The sequence below is a fragment of the Calliphora vicina genome, chromosome 5 (genome assembly GCF_958450345.1).
Source record: "Calliphora vicina chromosome 5, idCalVici1.1, whole genome shotgun sequence".
Taxonomy (NCBI): domain Eukaryota; kingdom Metazoa; phylum Arthropoda; class Insecta; order Diptera; family Calliphoridae; genus Calliphora; species Calliphora vicina.
In genome coordinates this window covers 24183272-24202451 of record NC_088784.1, presented here as the reverse complement: position 1 = coordinate 24202451, position 19180 = coordinate 24183272, and the positions used below count along the sequence as shown (strand labels likewise).

General features: G+C 25.7%; 1 protein-coding gene across 1 annotated transcript in view; it reads right to left on the bottom strand.

Moving 5' to 3' along the window:
- Ptr (Patched-related) overlaps positions 1 to 17084 on the bottom strand; it is a 48746-nt gene extending 31662 nt beyond the window's left edge. Inside the window, exon 1 of the mRNA XM_065513989.1 lies at positions 16712 to 17084. The gene's annotated coding sequence lies outside the window, so the exon portion shown is untranslated. The remainder of the gene's footprint in view (positions 1 to 16711) is intronic.
- Positions 17085 to 19180: the final 2096 nt, after the last annotated feature.

Genomic DNA, 19180 nt, shown 5'->3' with positions numbered 1-19180 from the left:
AAAATCGCTAATATAAAAAAAACGCCTAAACAAAAAATTTGGTAAAATCACCAAAAAAAAATCTTTAAATTTACAGTAATATATTAGAAATTAATAATCTTATAAAGAAAATCGTAAAATTAACTAAAATATTGTTAAATAAAAAATCGCCAATTCAAAAAAATCAATAATTTTAAAATATTTGTAAAAAAAATAGTTTATTACAGCAAATTTCTTAAATTTCTACAAAATTATCTAGAATTTTTTCAAAAAATCGCCAATTTAAAAAAAGCGCTTAAATAAAAAATTGCTAAAATCAAAAAAAAAATCTTTAAATTTACAGTAAATATTAGAAATTAATAATTTTAGAAAGAAAATCGTAAAATTAACTAAAATATTGTTAAATAAAAAATGGCCAATTCAAAAAATTTGCATAATCAAAAAAAAATCAATAATTTTAAAATATTTGTAAAAAAAATAGTTTATTACAGCAAATTTCTTAAATTTCTACAAAATTATCTAGAATTTTTTCAAAAAATCGCCAATTTAAAAAAAACGCTTAAATAACAAAATTGCTAAAATCATAAAAAAAATCTCTGAATTTACAGTAAATTATCAGAAATCAATAATTTTATAAAAAAAAATCGTAAAATTAACAAAAATAATGTTAAATAAAAAATCGCCAACTCAAAAAATTTGCATAATCAAAAAAAAAATCAATAATTTTACAATATTTGTAAAAAAAATAGTTTATTACAGCAAATTTCTTAAATTTCTACAAAATTATCTCGAATTTTTTAAAAAAATCGGTAATATAAAAAAACGCCTAAATAAAAAATTTGGTAAAATCACAAAAAAAAATCTTTAAATTTACAGTAATATATTAGAAATCAATAATTTTTTAAAAAATATTGTAAATTTAACAAAATCGTGTGAATAATAAAAAAAGCGCCAATTCAAAAAATTTCCGTATTCAAAAAAAATCACTAATTTTACAATATTTATAAAAAAAAATCGTTTAATACAGCAAATTTCTTAAATTTCTACAAAATTATCTCGATTTTTTTCAAAAAAATCGCTAATATAAAAAAACGCCTAAATAAAAAATTTGGTAAAATCATAAAAAAAATCTTTAAATTTACAGTAATATATTAGAAATTAATAATCTTATAAAGAAAATAGTAAAATTAACAAAAATATTGTTAAATAAAAAATCGCCAATTCAAAAAATTTGCATAATCAAAAAAAAATCAACAATTTTGTAAAAAAAATAGTTTATTACAGCAAATTTCTACAGAATTATTCGAATTTTTCCACAAAATCGCTAATTAAAAAAACGCTTAAATAACAAAATTGCTAAAATATAGCAGTGTTTTTATAAAAAAAATTGTAAATTTAACAAAATCGTGTGAATAATAAAAAAAAGCGCCAATTCAAAAAAAAATCACTAATTTTAAAATATTTATAAAAAAAATCGTTTAATACAGCAAATTTCTTAAATTTCTACATAATTATACGAATTTTTTAAAAAAACGCAAATTTAAAAAAAACGTTTAAATAAAAAATTGCTAAAAATTATTAAATTTTTTAAAATTTCCGGTAAAATATCAGAAATCAATCATTTTATAAAAAAAAATAATAAAATTAACAAAAACGTTAAATAAAAAAAAAATCGCCAATTCAAAAAAATTTCCATATTCCAAAAAAAAACGTCACTAATTTTACAATAGATTGCAATATTTATATAAACAAAATGTTATTACAGCAAAAACTCGATTTTTTTCCCAAAAAAATCTCTAATTTAAAAAAAGCGCTTAAATAAAAATGTTGCTAAAAGCCAAAAAAAAAGTCTTTAAATTCATTTAAAATATCAGAAATCAATAATTTTATCAAAACAACGTTTATTTCAGCAAAATGTAAATCTTACATAATTTAAAATTTCACTTCCAAATAAGACTTTTTCCTAAAAAAAACACTTTTCTAGATAAGTTAAATTAAGATTTATTATCTTAACACACCCACTGTATTTGATTAATTTAGTGTTAGAAAACTGGTTAAAATTTAGCCCCCCTTTCTATGATCAGCCTCTGTTTAGTTTTAGTTTTTTTTGGATTTATATATTTTTTTTAAGTATTATAAAGTTAAGATGTTTTTTTTTCTTAAGATTATAAATAATATTTGAAAAAAACTTTCTCCTTCGTGTTAATCTTTTTCTCCTTAATTGTAAAATATAAAAAAAAAACCAGACAATAACAGCAATTAAAAATGAAATAATTTGAGATAACTTGAATTCTATGGCAAAAAAGTAACCAAAAAATAAATAGATAAAAAGAGCAACAAAAATTTACCAAAAACTAAAGATATTTTTGGCAAAGATTGCAACATCCATTAAATAAGTTAAACCTCCCTCTAGTTAAAGCCATTTAACGACTTCAAAAATACCGTATTCCCTTTGAAATGATTGCAAAATCTAAATATAAATATTCAGTTAAATAATTTTGTTTTTTTTGCACTAATGTATTTGTAGATGACACATGTTTAAACGCAATATTTTTAAACACAACAAATTATTTTAGTTAGTTACTCCAAAAATTAACAAGAAAAACTGAACAAAAAAAAAAAAATAACTTAAATATTTAACATTTGCGTCCTTGACCCTCTTCATGCATGTTTGTACACAACGAGACCGCCGATCGTAGCTGCAGTTGACAGCAGCAGCGGCTACGATCGATCTCGCAGTCAGCTTTTGAATAAACAAACTTACTTACATCCGTATTTAAAAGTAAAGAAGACAAAACTCAAAATTAAATCAACAAAAACGAAACAGAAATATTGAGTAAATGTGAACAACTTGCACAGCAGCGTCACCGTCGTCACCACCATGAATGTCTCTGCAAGTTAAATAGCAGCAACAACAACAACTACTTGCTAACTATATGCATTGAATCCAATGTGGTTGGTATAGCCAAAAAAAGAAGAAAATATATTTTGAAAAAACTGAAAAAAAACCAAATAAACTTGTGTGTGAAGACAGACTTGTTGTAGAGACAACAGCAAACAAACATTGTTTAAGAAACGAAAATATCGTTTTATAACTTTCACTTTTCATAAAAAAGTTTTTTTTTTTTTTTTGTTTTTGCCCATTACAAACCAAACCAAATATCTACTCCGTTCAGTTTAAATACAATCATATTTCTGGTTGATTTTTATAGCCACCTTTTAAAAGATAAGGGGTATAATGATTTTGTCATACGGTTTGTAACACCTTGAAATATTCATTGCAGATCCACAAAAGTAAGATTCTAAAACGATCTTGCAATGTCCGTTAGGGTAGCAAGATCAGGCAAGGTTCCGCTTTCTTCGCCCATTTTACGTGATGAGGTCCATTTCTGAATGAATTGGTAGGTAAACAATACCACATGTGATCCAAATTCGGCTTAGCCGAACATATATTAATATTAATTGTTTTTTTCGTTGTTGTCTTCGTTTTTTTACAGGCCATTTAATTTTGATTTTATTTATTTATTTTCTTCTCGTTTTTTGTGAGTTTTTTTTTTCAATTAAAATGGGAAAAATTATTAAATATAAAAACAAAAAAGTGATTTATCATAGCTAATAACAATTATGTCGTAAATAAAACCCTAAACAAAACTAATTTGTAAAAAATATCTTTAAATATCACTATTTTATCAACTCCAAATCTTACTAATTACTTCCATCCTTCATAAATGAAACTTAAATAAACCAAAAGTACACTTATTTTATATCAACAGAAAGCTAATTTTATCTAATTTTCAATAATATATAAATTTTTTTGCTATATAAATCAAATAAAAAAGTTATAAAAGAAAAACGACGAAAATAAAAGTTATTTTTCTAAGCATTTTACTTAAACTACAAATATTTTGGCATTACTTTAGGCTTTAATTTATTTATCTCCTAAAAAGGAAAAGTTATTGTTATTTTATATCAATAGAAAGGAAATTGTGTCTAGTTTTCATAAATATATAAATATTAGTACTTTACAAATCAAATTAAAAATTTATAAAAGAAAATCTGTAAAACTTTTCTTAAAATTTTTACTTAAAATACCAATATTTGGGCATAACTTTTATCACTTATTTATTTGTCTTATAAAAAGGCAAAAACTAAACTTATTTTATATCAATAGAAAGGATATTTTGTCTACTTTTCAATAATATATAAATCTTTATGCTATATAAATAAAATTAAAAAGTTATAAAAGAAAAACGACGAAAATAAAAGTTATTTTTATAAGCATTTTACTTAAACTACAAATATTTTGGCATTACTTTTGGCTTTAATTTATTTATCATCTAAAAAGGAATAGTTAGTGTTATTTTATATCAATAGAAAGAAAATTGTGTCTAGTTTTCATAAATATATAAACATTAGTACTTTACAAATCAAATTAAAAAGTTATAAAAGCAAATCTGTAAAACTTTTCTTAACATTTTACTTAAACTACAAAGATTTGAGCATAACATTTATCACTTATTTATTTGTCTTATAAAAATGAAGAGCCTTGGCTTATTTTATATCAATAGAAAGGAAATTGTGTCTGCTTTTCAATAATATATAAATTATTTTGCTATATAAATCAAATTAAAAAGTTATAAAAGGAAAATAAAGGTTATTTGTCTTAGCATTTTACTTAAACTACAAATATTTTGGCATTACTTTTGGCAATCATTTATTTGTCTTATAAATATTTGTAGAGGTAGACTTATTTCATATCAATAGAAAGGAAATTGTATGCAATTTTCAAATATATAAAAATATTTCTAACATTTGAATTAAATTAAAAAGTTATAACAGAAAAACGGAGAAAATGACAATAGTTTTTCATAGCATTTAACTTAAACTACAAATATTTTGGATTTACTTTGGCAATTAGTTATTTGTCTTATAAATAAGATAAAGATAGCCATATTTTACATCAATAGAAAGCTAATTATGTCTGCTTTTAAAAAATATGTAAACAATTTTAATTCCAAAAATGAAATGATGAAAATTTTTGCAAAAATTGGAAAATAAAGCATTTTACTTAAAATTCTCGTCTAATATTTAGAGGTTAAATGTACATTCATCCTTTTCTATATTTAAAATAGGAAAGTTAGACACATTTTATATAAATAGAAAGGAAATTATGTTTAGTTATTCAAAATATTTAAAAAAAATTCCAATACTGAAATTATAAAACAAAATCTTTTGTAAAAAACGGAAAATAAAAAAATTTACTCAAACTCTAGCCTTAAACATTTTGAGGTTATTTTGATGTTCATTTATTTGACATTTAGAAGAGCAAAGCTAGGCATAATTTATATTAAAAGAAAGGAAATTCCCTGTAATTTTCAAAAATATATATAACTTTAGCTTTTAAATTAAACTATAAATGACTTTGTCGTAAAAAGGGACATATAAAGCATTTAACTTAAACTTCTCTACAAATATGTTGGAGGTTTTTTGACTCCCATCTATTTGAATTTCAAAAAAGAAAAGTAAGACATATTTTATATCAATTGAAAGCAAATTGTGTCTAATTTTCAAAAATATATAAAAAGTTTTAATACTGAAACTAAATGTTATCATTCTTTGTAAAAACCTAAAAATAAGGCATTTTATTTAAAATTTACTACAAATATTTTAGGGTTAATTTGACGTTTATTTATTTGATATTTAAAAAAGAAAAGCTAGACATATTTTATATCATAAGAAAGAATATTGTGTCTACTTTTCAAAAATATATTAATAATTTCTATACTTAAATAAAATTATAAAAAAACTTTATAAAAGTTGATAGGATTCTTGATTTTCTATAGAAAATCTGTCTTCACAAGACAAAGATTTTCTATAGAAAATCTGTCTTCACAAGACAAAGATTTTCTAAAGAAAATCTGTCTTCACAAGACAAAGATTTTCTATAGAAAATCTGTCTTCACCAGACAATGATTTTCTATAGAAAATCTGTCTTCACCAGACAATGATTTTCTATAGAAAATCTGTCTTCACCAGACAATGATTTTCTATAGAAAATCTGTCTTCACCAGACAATGATTTTCTATAGAAAATCTGTCTTCACCAGACAATGATTTTCTATAGAAAATCTGTCTTCACCAGACAATGATTTTCTATAGAAAATCTGTCTTCACCAGACAATGATTTTCTATAGAAAATCTGTCTTCACCAGACAATGATTTTCTATAGAAAATCTGTCTTCACCAGACAATGATTTTCTATAGAAAATCTGTCTTCACCAGACAATGATTTTCTATAGAAAATCTGTCTTCACCAGACAATGATTTTCTATAGAAAATCTGTCTTCACCAGACAATGATTTTCTATAGAAAATCTGTCTTCACCAGACAATGATTTTCTATAGAAAATCTGTCTTCACCAGACAATGATTTTCTATAGAAAATCTGTCTTCACCAGACAATGATTTTCTATAGAAAATCTGTCTTCACCAGACAATGATTTTCTATAGAAAATCTGTCTTCACCAGACAATGATTTTCTATAGAAAATCTGTCTTCACCAGACAATGATTTTCTATAGAAAATCTGTCTTCACCAGACAATGATTTTCTATAGAAAATCTGTCTTCACCAGACAATGATTTTCTATAGAAAATCTGTCTTCACCAGACAATGATTTTCTATAGAAAATCTGTCTTCACCAGACAATGATTTTCTATAGAAAATCTGTCTTCACCAGACAATGATTTTCTATAGAAAATCTGTCTTCACCAGACAATGATTTTCTATAGAAAATCTGTCTTCACCAGACAATGATTTTCTATAGAAAATCTGTCTTCACCAGACAATGATTTTCTATAGAAAATCTGTCTTCACCAGACAATGATTTTCTATAGAAAATCTGTCTTCACCAGACAATGATTTTCTATAGAAAATCTGTCTTCACCAGACAATGATTTTCTATAGAAAATCTGTCTTCACCAGACAATGATTTTCTATAGAAAATCTGTCTTCACCAGACAATGATTTTCTATAGAAAATCTGTCTTCACCAGACAATGATTTTCTATAGAAAATCTGTCTTCACCAGACAATGATTTTCTATAGAAAATCTGTCTTCACCAGACAATGATTTTCTATAGAAAATCTGTCTTCACCAGACAATGATTTTCTATAGAAAATCTGTCTTCACCAGACAATGATTTTCTATAGAAAATCTGTCTTCACCAGACAATGATTTTCTATAGAAAATCTGTCTTCACCAGACAATGATTTTCTATAGAAAATCTGTCTTCACCAGACAATGATTTTCTATAGAAAATCTGTCTTCACCAGACAATGATTTTCTATAGAAAATCTGTCTTCACCAGACAATGATTTTCTATAGAAAATCTGTCTTCACCAGACAATGATTTTCTATAGAAAATCTGTCTTCACCAGACAATGATTTTCTATAGAAAATCTGTCTTCACAAGACAAAGATTTTCTATAGAAAATCTGTCTTCACAAGACAAAGATTTTCTATAGAAAATCTGTCTTCACAAGACAAAGATTTTCTATAGAAAATCTGTCTTCACAAGACAAAGATTTTCTATAGAAAATCTGTCTTCACAAGACAAAGATTTTCTATAGAAAATCTGTCTTCACAAGACAAAGATTTTCTATAGAAAATCTGTCTTCACAAGACAAAGATTTTCTATAGAAAATCTGTCTTCACAAGACAAAGATTTTCTATAGAAAATCTGTCTTCACAAGACAAAGATTTTCTATAGAAAATCTGTCTTCACAAGACAAAGATTTTCTATAGAAAATCTGTCTTCACAAGACAAAGATTTTCTATAGAAAATCTGTCTTCACAAGACAAAGATTTTCTATAGAAAATCTGTCTTCAAAAGACAATTTTCTTTAATAAAACTGTTTTCACAAGAAAATTTTCTATAGAAAACTGTCTTTTGACATATATAGGTCTTACTTTTTATACCCTTCACCTTCGTGAGAAGGGTATATATAAGTTTGTAATTTCTACATTTTTCATCTTATTATACCCTTCACCTTCGAGAGAAGGGTATATATAAGTTTGTCATTCCGCTTGTAATTTCTACATTTTTCATTTCCGACCCTATAAAGTATATATATTCTGGATCCTTATAGATAGCGGAGTCGATTAAGCCATATCCGTCTGTCTGTCCGTCAGTCTGTTGAAATCAATTTTCTGAAGATCCCAGATATCTTCGGGATCCAAATCTTCAATAATTCTGTCGGACATGCTTTCGGGAAGTTTGCTATTTAAAATCAGCAAAATCGGTCCATAAATAACGGAGATATGAGCAAAAAACCGGGACAACCTCGATTTTTGACCTATTTTTGATCTATATCTGGATTACTAAGTCATTAATATAGACAATATGGATATCTAATGATAGATATTTCAAAGTCTATTGTAACGATGTAGATAAGGCTATATAGTAAGTTGGACCTACAAAGGGTGAAAATCGGGAAAAATATTTTTTAACCCGAATTTTTTTTTCATGAAAAAATTTTTTTTGTCATACATTTTTTTAAAAAAAAAAAAAATTCAAAAACTAAAAAAAAAAAAATTTAAAAAAATTTGGAAAAAACTTTTTTTAAAAAATTTTGAAAAACAATTAAAAAAAATTAAATTTTGTTTACCCAAAAATATTTAAAAAAATTTATTTTAAAGTATAATTTGGTGAAGGGTATATAAGATTCGGCACAGCCGAATATAGCTCTCTTACTTGTTATTTTGTATTTTGATTCACAATCTTATCTTACCATTTCTAATTTACTGTTACATATTCAATCATTTTGTAATTGCTTCTTTAATTGTTGGTAACAATTCCAAACTGGATTTCTCATAAGTTTTCCAACAGTTCGCTAATCAGGGAAAACATTAGTACATCAATTTATTAGCACCTTTTTACATGTTGTACAGTGTTTTAGAAATATGATCAACTAACTAATTGCAACTTGCTTTACCTATTTATACTTACAGTGCAGCAACATTCATTCAAGAAGCTACATGAATTATCTAACGGATGAAACTAGAAAGTTCCACTTCCAGAGCTTTCGCCAGCCCTAATGTTCATGTTAGCAACCTTGGCAGTTAATATTGGCAGCACTGTGCTGCCAAGTATCTAATTAGTACAATGTATACAAAAGCTGTTGGTTGTGGAAACCCGTGTTAAATTCGTTACATTCAAATTGATAGTGCAATTTCGTAACAATAAACATTGCAAAAGAGTAGATATCTCCTTTTTTTTATTGATTATTAGGTTGGAAGACTTTGTGTTCTTTTTTACCATTAAGACATTATGATTAGAATGTAATTTTTTATAAATTATGAATCATAAATTTGTCTAAAATTTTGATTTTTTGAAAAAACAAAATCCCCGCAATTTTAAACAGCTTAAATTGAGTATATATGTGATTAAAACTTATTTGCATTTTTAGTTTGGTTTTAATGTAAGATTCCAAGCAGTTAGCAATGACATAGTTAGGTTAACAACAATTATTGAAATTAAAAGTGCATGACGTTTATTTGCATTAAAACAAATAAACAAACAGACAAAAATATGATAATAAAACATAACAGCTTCCTTAAAATAATGCAAATATTTATAATAATATTTATAAAAGAGATAAAAAAATACCTTAATTGAATTTATAATTAGTGATGTCACATAACAGAGAATTAAAACTAACATTAAATTAAAAATCTATAAATATTTATTAAAAATAATGTTAATTAGTTTTCAAATCTATATATTTCAAATAACAACCTTGCGGTAATTTCATTAAATGATTACTATTTAATGCAACTCTGCAGTTGTTTCCAATTGATCTGCATTTACTCCTTCCTATTGCTCTCTTTAAACTCTACTTATCAGTTACATAAAATTTTAAATTGGAAACAATTAACTGGTTTCCTATGAATGTTTCTAACAATTAATTGTTTTATTTTATTACAATTTTAAAACCGAGAAAACAAAGCCTGAAAACAAATTTTGTTTCAAATAAATACTTCATGCAACCATATTTTTTATTTGCCTTTTGTTTTGTTGTGTATTAATTAATATTTCATTTGAAAACTATTAAAATCCAACAAATATAATTTGTTACCACATCATAACTACAATTTTGTTTTATATTTCTGTACGTTCACATAAATATTTGCATGATTTTTTGAAAACTTTATTTTCAAACTGTTTTTTTTTTCTTTATGTGGAGCTGAGCTCGTTCCTCTAAACGTCCGTCTGTCTTTAGGTTTCAATATGAATGAAGAAGCAGAAATAAAACCGGACTATGGATTGCAACGTTTTTTTTTTTACTTCTTGTCAATTCAAGCTGATTTTATGTAATCACTTTGGCCAGGCCAAAGTATGTTTTCATTATATTTTATTTTTTTTCTTGCTTTTTGTTTATAACAATAACAAAACAAAACAAAATCATAATACTAAAAATGAGAAAAAAAATTAAAAAAAACTAAAATCATAATAAAATATGTTACACATTAACATTATGTTAAGGTTTTTTGTCTTGCAGTTAAAATGAACTCGAGGTGAACTTTTGAACTCTGTTTTAGCCGACATTTTAAAGGTGTTAATAAATTTATGTAGTTTTTTTTATTGTATGTTTTCCCTGATTAGAGCGAATAGTTGGAAAATTAAACCAGTTTTGAATCAACAATTAAATAAACAATTACAAAATAATTGAATATGTAATAGGAGTTACTATTTTGAATTAAAATTCGCAATAAAATAATAAAATACTGTTAAAAATATGTTCTTAAAAATTACAGAAAATTTGATTTAAATTACTGTTTACATGAAGAAGACATAAGCCGCCCTTGCAGTAGTAGGCTTTACACGCCGCCATAAAACTTGGACGACACAGATATATGATTTTGTACAGAAACAGTCGATACGAAATTCTCTTATAAAATGTCTGTCAATTTTTCTAAAGAAAATTGTCTTGTGATGACAGATTTTCTATAGAAAATTGTCTTTTAAAGACACAGTTTTCTATAGAAAATTGTCTTTTGAAGACACAGTTTTCTATAGAAAATTGTCTTTTGAAGACACAGTTTTATATAGAAAATTGTCTTGTAAAGACACTTTTCTTTTGAAAATTATCTTTTGAAGACAGTTTTCTATAGAAAAGTGTCTTGTTAAGACAGCATTCTATAGAAAATTGTCTTGTGAAGACAGTTTCTATAGAAAAGTGTCTTGTCGAGACAGTTTTCTATAGAAAAGTGTCTTGTTGAGACAGTTTTCTATAGAAAAGTGTCTTGTTGAGACAGTTTTCTATAGAAAAGTGTCTTGTTGAGACAGTTTTCTATAGAAAAGTGTCTTGTTGAGACAGTTTTCTATAGAAAAGTGTCTTGTTGAGACAGTTTTCTATAGAAAAGTGTCTTGTTGAGACAGTTTTCTATAGAAAAGTGTCTTGTTGAGACAGTTTTCTATAGAAAAGTGTCTTGTTGAGACAGTTTTCTATAGAAAAGTGTCTTGTTGAGACAGTTTTCTATAGAAAAGTGTCTTGTTGAGACAGTTTTCTATAGAAAAGTGTCTTGTTGAGACAGTTTTCTATAGAAAAGTGTCTTGTTGAGACAGTTTTCTATAGAAAAGTGTCTTGTTGAGACAGTTTTCTATAGAAAAGTGTCTTGTTGAGACAGTTTTCTATAGAAAAGTGTCTTGTTGAGACAGTTTTCTATAGAAAAGTGTCTTGTTGAGACAGTTTTCTATAGAAAAGTGTCTTGTTGAGACAGTTTTCTATAGAAAAGTGTCTTGTCGAGACAGTTTTCTATAGAAAAGTGTCTTGTTGAGACAGTTTTCTATAGAAAAGTGTCTTGTTGAGACAGTTTTCTATAGAAAAGTGTCTTGTTGAGACAGTTTTCTATAGAAAAGTGTCTTGTTGAGACAGTTTTCTATAGAAAAGTGTCTTGTTGAGACAGTTTTCTATAGAAAAGTGTCTTGTTGAGACAGTTTTCTATAGAAAAGTGTCTTGTTGAGACAGTTTTCTATAGAAAAGTGTCTTGTTGAGACAGTTTTCTATAGAAAAGTGTCTTGTTGAGACAGTTTTCTATAGAAAAGTGTCTTGTTGAGACAGTTTTCTATAGAAAAGTGTCTTGTTGAGACAGTTTTCTATAGAAAAGTGTCTTGTTGAGACAGTTTTCTATAGAAAAGTGTCTTGTTGAGACAGTTTTCTATAGAAAAGTGTCTTGTTGAGACAGTTTTCTATAGAAAAGTGTCTTGTTGAGACAGTTTTCTATAGAAAAGTGTCTTGTTGAGACAGTTTTCTATAGAAAAGTGTCTTGTTGAGACAGTTTTCTATAGAAAAGTGTCTTGTTGAGACAGTTTTCTATAGAAAAGTGTCTTGTTGAGACAGTTTTCTATAGAAAAGTGTCTTGTTGAGACAGTTTTCTATAGAAAAGTGTCTTGTTGAGACAGTTTTCTATAGAAAAGTGTCTTGTTGAGACAGTTTTCTATAGAAAAGTGTCTTGTTGAGACAGTTTTCTATAGAAAAGTGTCTTGTTGAGACAGTTTTCTATAGAAAAGTGTCTTGTTGAGACAGTTTTCTATAGAAAAGTGTCTTGTTGAGACAGTTTTCTATAGAAAAGTGTCTTGTTGAGACAGTTTTCTATAGAAAAGTGTCTTGTTGAGACAGTTTTCTATAGAAAAGTGTCTTGTTGAGACAGTTTTCTATAGAAAAGTGTCTTGTTGAGACAGTTTTCTATAGAAAAGTGTCTTGTTGAGACAGTTTTCTATAGAAAAGTGTCTTGTTGAGACAGTCTTGTTGAGACAGTTTTCTATAGAAAAGTGTCTTGTTGAGACAGTTTTCTATAGAAAAGTGTCTTGTTGAGACAGTTTTCTATAGAAAAGTGTCTTGTTGAGACAGTTTTCTATAGAAAAGTGTCTTGTTGAGACAGTTTTCTATAGAAAAGTGTCTTGTTGAGACAGTTTTCTATAGAAAAGTGTCTTGTGAAGACACCTTTCTTTAGAAAAGCTGTTTAATCAAGAATCTTATCAGCTTTTTCAATTTTTTTTTATAATTTTATTTTAATATTAAACTTATTTATATATTTTTGAAAAGCAGACACAATTTCCTTTCCATTGTTATAAAATATGCCTAGCTTTTCTGTTTTAAATAACAAATAAATAAACCTCAAATTAACCTCAAAATATTTGTAGTAAATTTTAAGTAAAATGTATTATTTTCCGTTTTTTTACAAAGAATGCTAACATTTAATAACAATATTAAAATTGTTTATATATTTTTGAAAATTAGACACAATTTCCTATCTATTGCTATAAAATAAGTCTAGCTTTTCTTTTTTTGCAAGTCCAATATATGGACATCAAAAAACACCCAACATATTTGTAGCGAAGTTTAAGTGAAATTCTTTATATGACCCTTTTTTATGACAAAGTCATTTATAGTTTAATTTGAAAGCTAAAAATATATATATTTTTGAAAATTACAGAGAATTTCCTTTCTATTAATATAAAATATGCCTAGCTTTGCTCTTTTAAATGTCAAATAAATGAACATCAAAATAACCTCAAAATGTTTAAGGCTAGAGTTTGTGTAAAATTTTTTATTTTCCGTTTTGTACAAAAGATTTAGTTTTATAATTTCAGTATTGTAACTTTTTATATATTTTGATAAATTTAACACAATTTCCTTTCTATTTATATAAAATATGTCTAGCTTTCCTATTTTAAATATAGAAAAAGATGAATGAACATTTAACTCCTAAATATTAGAAGAGCATTTTAAGTAAAATGCTTTATTTTCCATTTTTTTGTAAAAATTTTCCTCATTTCATTTTCGGAATTAAAATTGTTTACATATTTTTTAAAAGCAGACACAATTTCCATTCTATTGATATAAAATGTGGCTACCTTTACCTTATTTATAAGACAAATAACTAATTGCCAAAGTAAATCCAAAATATTTGTAGTTTAAGTTAAATGCTAAGAAAAACTATTGTCATTTTCTCCGTTTTTCTGTCATAACTTTTTTATTTAATTTAAATGTTAGAAATATTTTTTATATATTTTAAAACTACATACAATTTCCTTTCTATTGATATAAAATAACACTAACTTTTCCTTTAAATAAAACTAATAAATGAATGCCTAAAGTAATGCCAAAATATTTGTAGTTTTATTAAAATACTTCGAAAAATAACATTTATTTTCATAGTTTTTCTTTTACAACTTTTTGATTTGTTATATATATAAAAATTATTTATATATTTTTGAAAACTAGACAAAATGTCCTTTCTATTGATATAAAATAGTTCTAGTTTTTCTTTTCTATAAAACAAATAAATGAGTGTTAGAAGTTATGTCCAAATATTTGTAGTTTCAGTAAAATGCTTAAAAAAATAACTTTTATTTTCCTCGTTTTTCTTTTATAACTTTTAAATGTGATTTATAGAGCAAAATTATTTATATATTTATGAAAACTAGGCACAATTTCCTTTCTATTGATATAAAATAAGTGTAGATTTTCCTTTTTATAAATCCAATAAATGTGTGTTAAAAGTTATGCCCAAATATTTGTAGTTTATGAAAATTGCTAAAAAAAAAAGTTTTACAGATTTTCTTTCATAACTTTTTAATTAGCTTTGTATAGTTTAATTATTTATATATTTTTGAAAACTAGACACAATTTACTCTCTATTGATATAAAACAACACTACCTTTTCCTTTTTATAAGACTAATAAATTAATGCCTAAAGTAATGCCAAAATATTTGTAGTTTATGTAAAATGTTCAGAAAAATAACCTTTATTTTCCTAGTTTTTATTTTATAACTTTTAAATGTGATTTATAGAGCAAAATTATTTATATATTTATGAAAACTAGACACAATTTCCTTTCCATTAATATAAAATAAGTCTACGATTTTCAGATTTTATTACAAATAAATGAACGCCACAAGTAATGCCAAAATATATTTAGCATAGAAAAATAACCTTGTTTTCCTCGTTTTTCTTTTATAACTTTTTAATTCGTTTTATAAAGTAAAACAATTTATATATTTTTGAAAAGTAGACACAATTTCCTTTCTATTTATATAAAACAACACTACCTTTTCCTTACTTTATGTCAAAATATTTCTTCTAAATATAAAATACTTAGAAAAATAACCTTTATTCCTTGTATAACTTTTTAATTTGTTTTATATAGCAAAATGATTGATATATTATTGTAAAGTAGGTAAAATTTCCCTTCTATTGATACAAAACATGACTAGGGTTTCCTTTCTTATATGACAAATAAATGAAAGCCAAAAGTAATGCCAAGTAATTGGCATTACTTTTAAAGCTGAGAGACCTTTAAAGACGATTTTTAAGTTTGAAATGCTGCTTGAAAATCACTTTTGCATCGAATCAATTACTTGCGATGAAAAATGGATCCATTACGATAACCCGAAGCGTAAGAGATCGTATATTAAACCCGGTCAATTAGCCGAATCGACATCAAAGTCAAATATCCATGGCGCTAAGGCAATGCTCTGTATTTAGTGGGACCAAAAGGGTCAAATTTTATTATTATGAGCTGCTGAATTTTGGGCAGACCATTACAGGGAACCTTTACCGAACGCAACTGATTCGTTTAAAGCGATCATTGGGCGAAAAATACCCAGACATGAAATCGAAATATTCCATCATGACAACAGTCGTCCACATGTTGCAATGTCTGTTATAAAGTATCGCCGCATCCGCTCTATAGTCCAGACCTTAACCCGTCCGACTACTATTTGTTTCGATCGATGCATAACACTCTCTCTGGTATAAACTTCACTTCAGAACAGAGTATGGGCTTGATTCCTTCTTGGCGGGGAATCCATATATTGCCAGAGAGATGATAAAAAGGTCATAGCTAACAATAAATTTATGTTGTACAAATGTTTCAAAATAAAAGCTAAACATTTGAATAAATCTCGCATTTTTAAGTCACTACAAAATTTTAGTTTTTTTAAAGTTAATGAATTTCATAAACATTTAAACTTATTAATAAAATTGCCATTGAAACTTCAACTTATTCATTTCTTATAAAACCTAACAATATATTAAACAGATTTCAATCATTAGTTTAACTCCCCTGTTTTATGCGTTCACTAACCATTTAAATTTTACAAAAAACTTTATGATGAAATTTTGGTTTTTTATCGCAATGACCTTTAAAATGTAACAAAATATTAATGAAAAAACCAACTTGACAACATTTAAAAATGACAATTGCCAATTTCGAAAAAATGGTTTAATTTTAATCGCTAGTTTTGCAACACTATTAACAGAGTAGTGTAGAGTGTAAAAGTGAATAATAGCTGTCATTTACACTTTGTTTCCTTTCTATACGATCTTACTGATCGATACAGTAAGTGACATAAAAATTCATGAATGCCTGCTCAAATCTATTGTTATAAATTTTGTGAATTATGATCATTTGAATGGACAAAAAATGCATTGTATTGGTTTGCATTTTGCTGTTATTGTACGTACGTGTTTATGACCCAAACTTCAGTCAGGTAAGAGAAAAAAAAATATGGAAAAATTTATAACAAAAAAAAAAAAGGAAATAGCAAAGCAGGTAATTGTAGTAAAACAGGTGTAAAATAAAATATGTTATACAAAAAAAGAAAGTCTTAAATATGGGAATTTGATTTGGAAAAAATAAATAATTTTAAATATCACAACTTACCTTGAGGCTTTTGAGTTAAAAATAAGCAAATTATAATCCAAAGTAGTTAATAATACAGGTTCGTTTAGATGATTTATAATATTTTGTTTTAAAAATTCAAAAAGATTTTCTTTTTTTCTTTAATTTTTAGCAAAACATATTCAATTTCTTGGGTTTTTCTTTATTATTTTCTAATAATTTTCAAATTCACTTAATTTTTGTTTTATTTCTTTTTTTAATATTTAAAAATTTTAACCGTTTTTTTGTTTCTATTTCGTCTAAACGTCGTTTTTTATTATTTTTTGCCTTCACTTTTATGTTCGTAAACCGCACGCTAGAGCGTACCAACAGCAACTGACTGTCAAAATTTAAGCTCTCCTAAATGATCGTGTTAGGAGTATCGTATTTGTGGGTTTTTTGTTTTTTTTAAAGACTCAAAAAATATTCGTTTAAACCACGATTTTTACAATCACTATGTTGTTTTTGCTGGCTATGAATTGTAAAGCGCCTTAATCAATTTGAAAATAAATTATTATATGTTTGTTGTTATTGTTTTCTTTTTTAAAGAAAACTTTATATTCAAATACACTTTAAAATAATAATTTTGCTTTTCTTTTAATCCAAATTTCTTTATATTTTTTTTAGATTTTCTTTAACTTGTCTATAAATAAATTAAAAACCACTTATTTAGGCCTAACATGCACGTACAAAACTTTACAGTAGCTCCAGAAAAATGTTCGGTTTTTTTTATAAAATAAAAATTACATTTAGCATTTAATGCTGTATGAAACACTTTTAAAAACCATATACGTTATTTCTTTATTTATTTTTTTTATTGTACAATTTATTTTTTAAGGTAGGTCGTTTTTTTATTTTTCTTTAGTTTTGTTTCAAATTCACTTTAGCCGTTATTTAAGTCTTTGCTGTTTGACGTTCACGCTTTAAATAACAGAAAAAAATGCGTTTATTTCAAAGTTTGCTAAAGATAAATGCACTCACCAAAGCCTTACTTGAAATTCAAGCAGCTCTCTCTCTTCTCACACACATAAATAGCTTGCCTCTCTTTTCTAACATACAAAAATTGCCGTTAAAATGAAAATATATCATCATCACACTCTCATATTTTGCACTAATTACCAAACCCTCTCTACTACGCTCTTTTTCTTAAACACTAATTCATGTACTCACTCATTAAACTAAACAACAACAAATCACAGTTACTTACATGCCAACAACAACAATATACATATTGATTTTGCAGGTGCCTGTTTTGATCATGAAAATTGTTATTGTTTTTGTTTCTTTTTCCTACAGCCACCATGTTTGTGTGTGTTTTTGTTGCTTTGCCATTTTATTTTTCACGCATTTTCTTCTTCTTCGTTTAGTTTCTTAGAAAATTTTCGTGGAAAATGTTTTTGAAAACCGGAAAATATTTAATTACAGAAAGGTTTAAACTGCATAAACACTTGCTGTCATGAAAATTTTACTTTTTATGATGGGCTCTGGCTGCAATGTAAAGAAAAATGTTCAACGAAATTCCAGAGAATTCTCAAATTGTGTAAAAGTAGCGATACACAAAAGATAAAAGGTGCAAGTAGCTAAATTTTATTTAAATTATTAAATAAAACAAAAGAAAGGGGTTTTCTAAGCAAAAAATAAAATAAATTTCATAATAATTCTTTATAAAAAATTATTCTAAACCTATTTTTTAAAGAAACATAAATTTATAAGACAATTGGCTTTACAAGACAAGTTTATTAAAGGAAACAGGCTTTACAAGCAAATTTGCTAAAGAAAACTGGCTTTACAAGACAATTTTCTATAGAAAACTGGCTTTACAAGACAATTTTCTATAGAAAACTGGCTTTACAAGACAATTTTCTATAGAAAACTGGCTTTACAAGACAATTTTCTATAGAAAACTGGCTTTACAAGACAATTTTCTATAGAAAACTGGCTTTACAAGACAATTTTCTATAGAAAACTGGCTTTACAAGACAATTTTCTATAGAAAACTGGCTTTACAAGACAATTTTCTATAGAAAACTGGCTTTAAAAGACAATTTTCTATAGAAAACTGGCTTTACAAGACAATTTTCTATAGAAAACTGGCTTTACAAGACAATTTTCTATAGAAAACTGGCTTTACAAGACAATTTTCTATAGAAAACTGGCTTTACAAGACAATTTTCTATAGAAAACTGGCTTTACAAGACAATTTTCTATAGAAAACTGGCTTTACAAGACAATTTTCTATAGAAAACTGGCTTTACAAGACAATTTTCTATAGAAAACTGGCTTTACAAGACAATTTTCTATAGAAAACTGGCTTTACAAGACAATTTTCTATAGAAAACTGGCTTTACAAGACAATTTTCTATAGAAAACTGGCTTTACAAGACAATTTTCTATAGAAAACAGTCTTTACAAGACAATTTTCTATAGAAAACAGTCTCAGACAAGACAATTTTCTATAGAAAACAGTCTCAG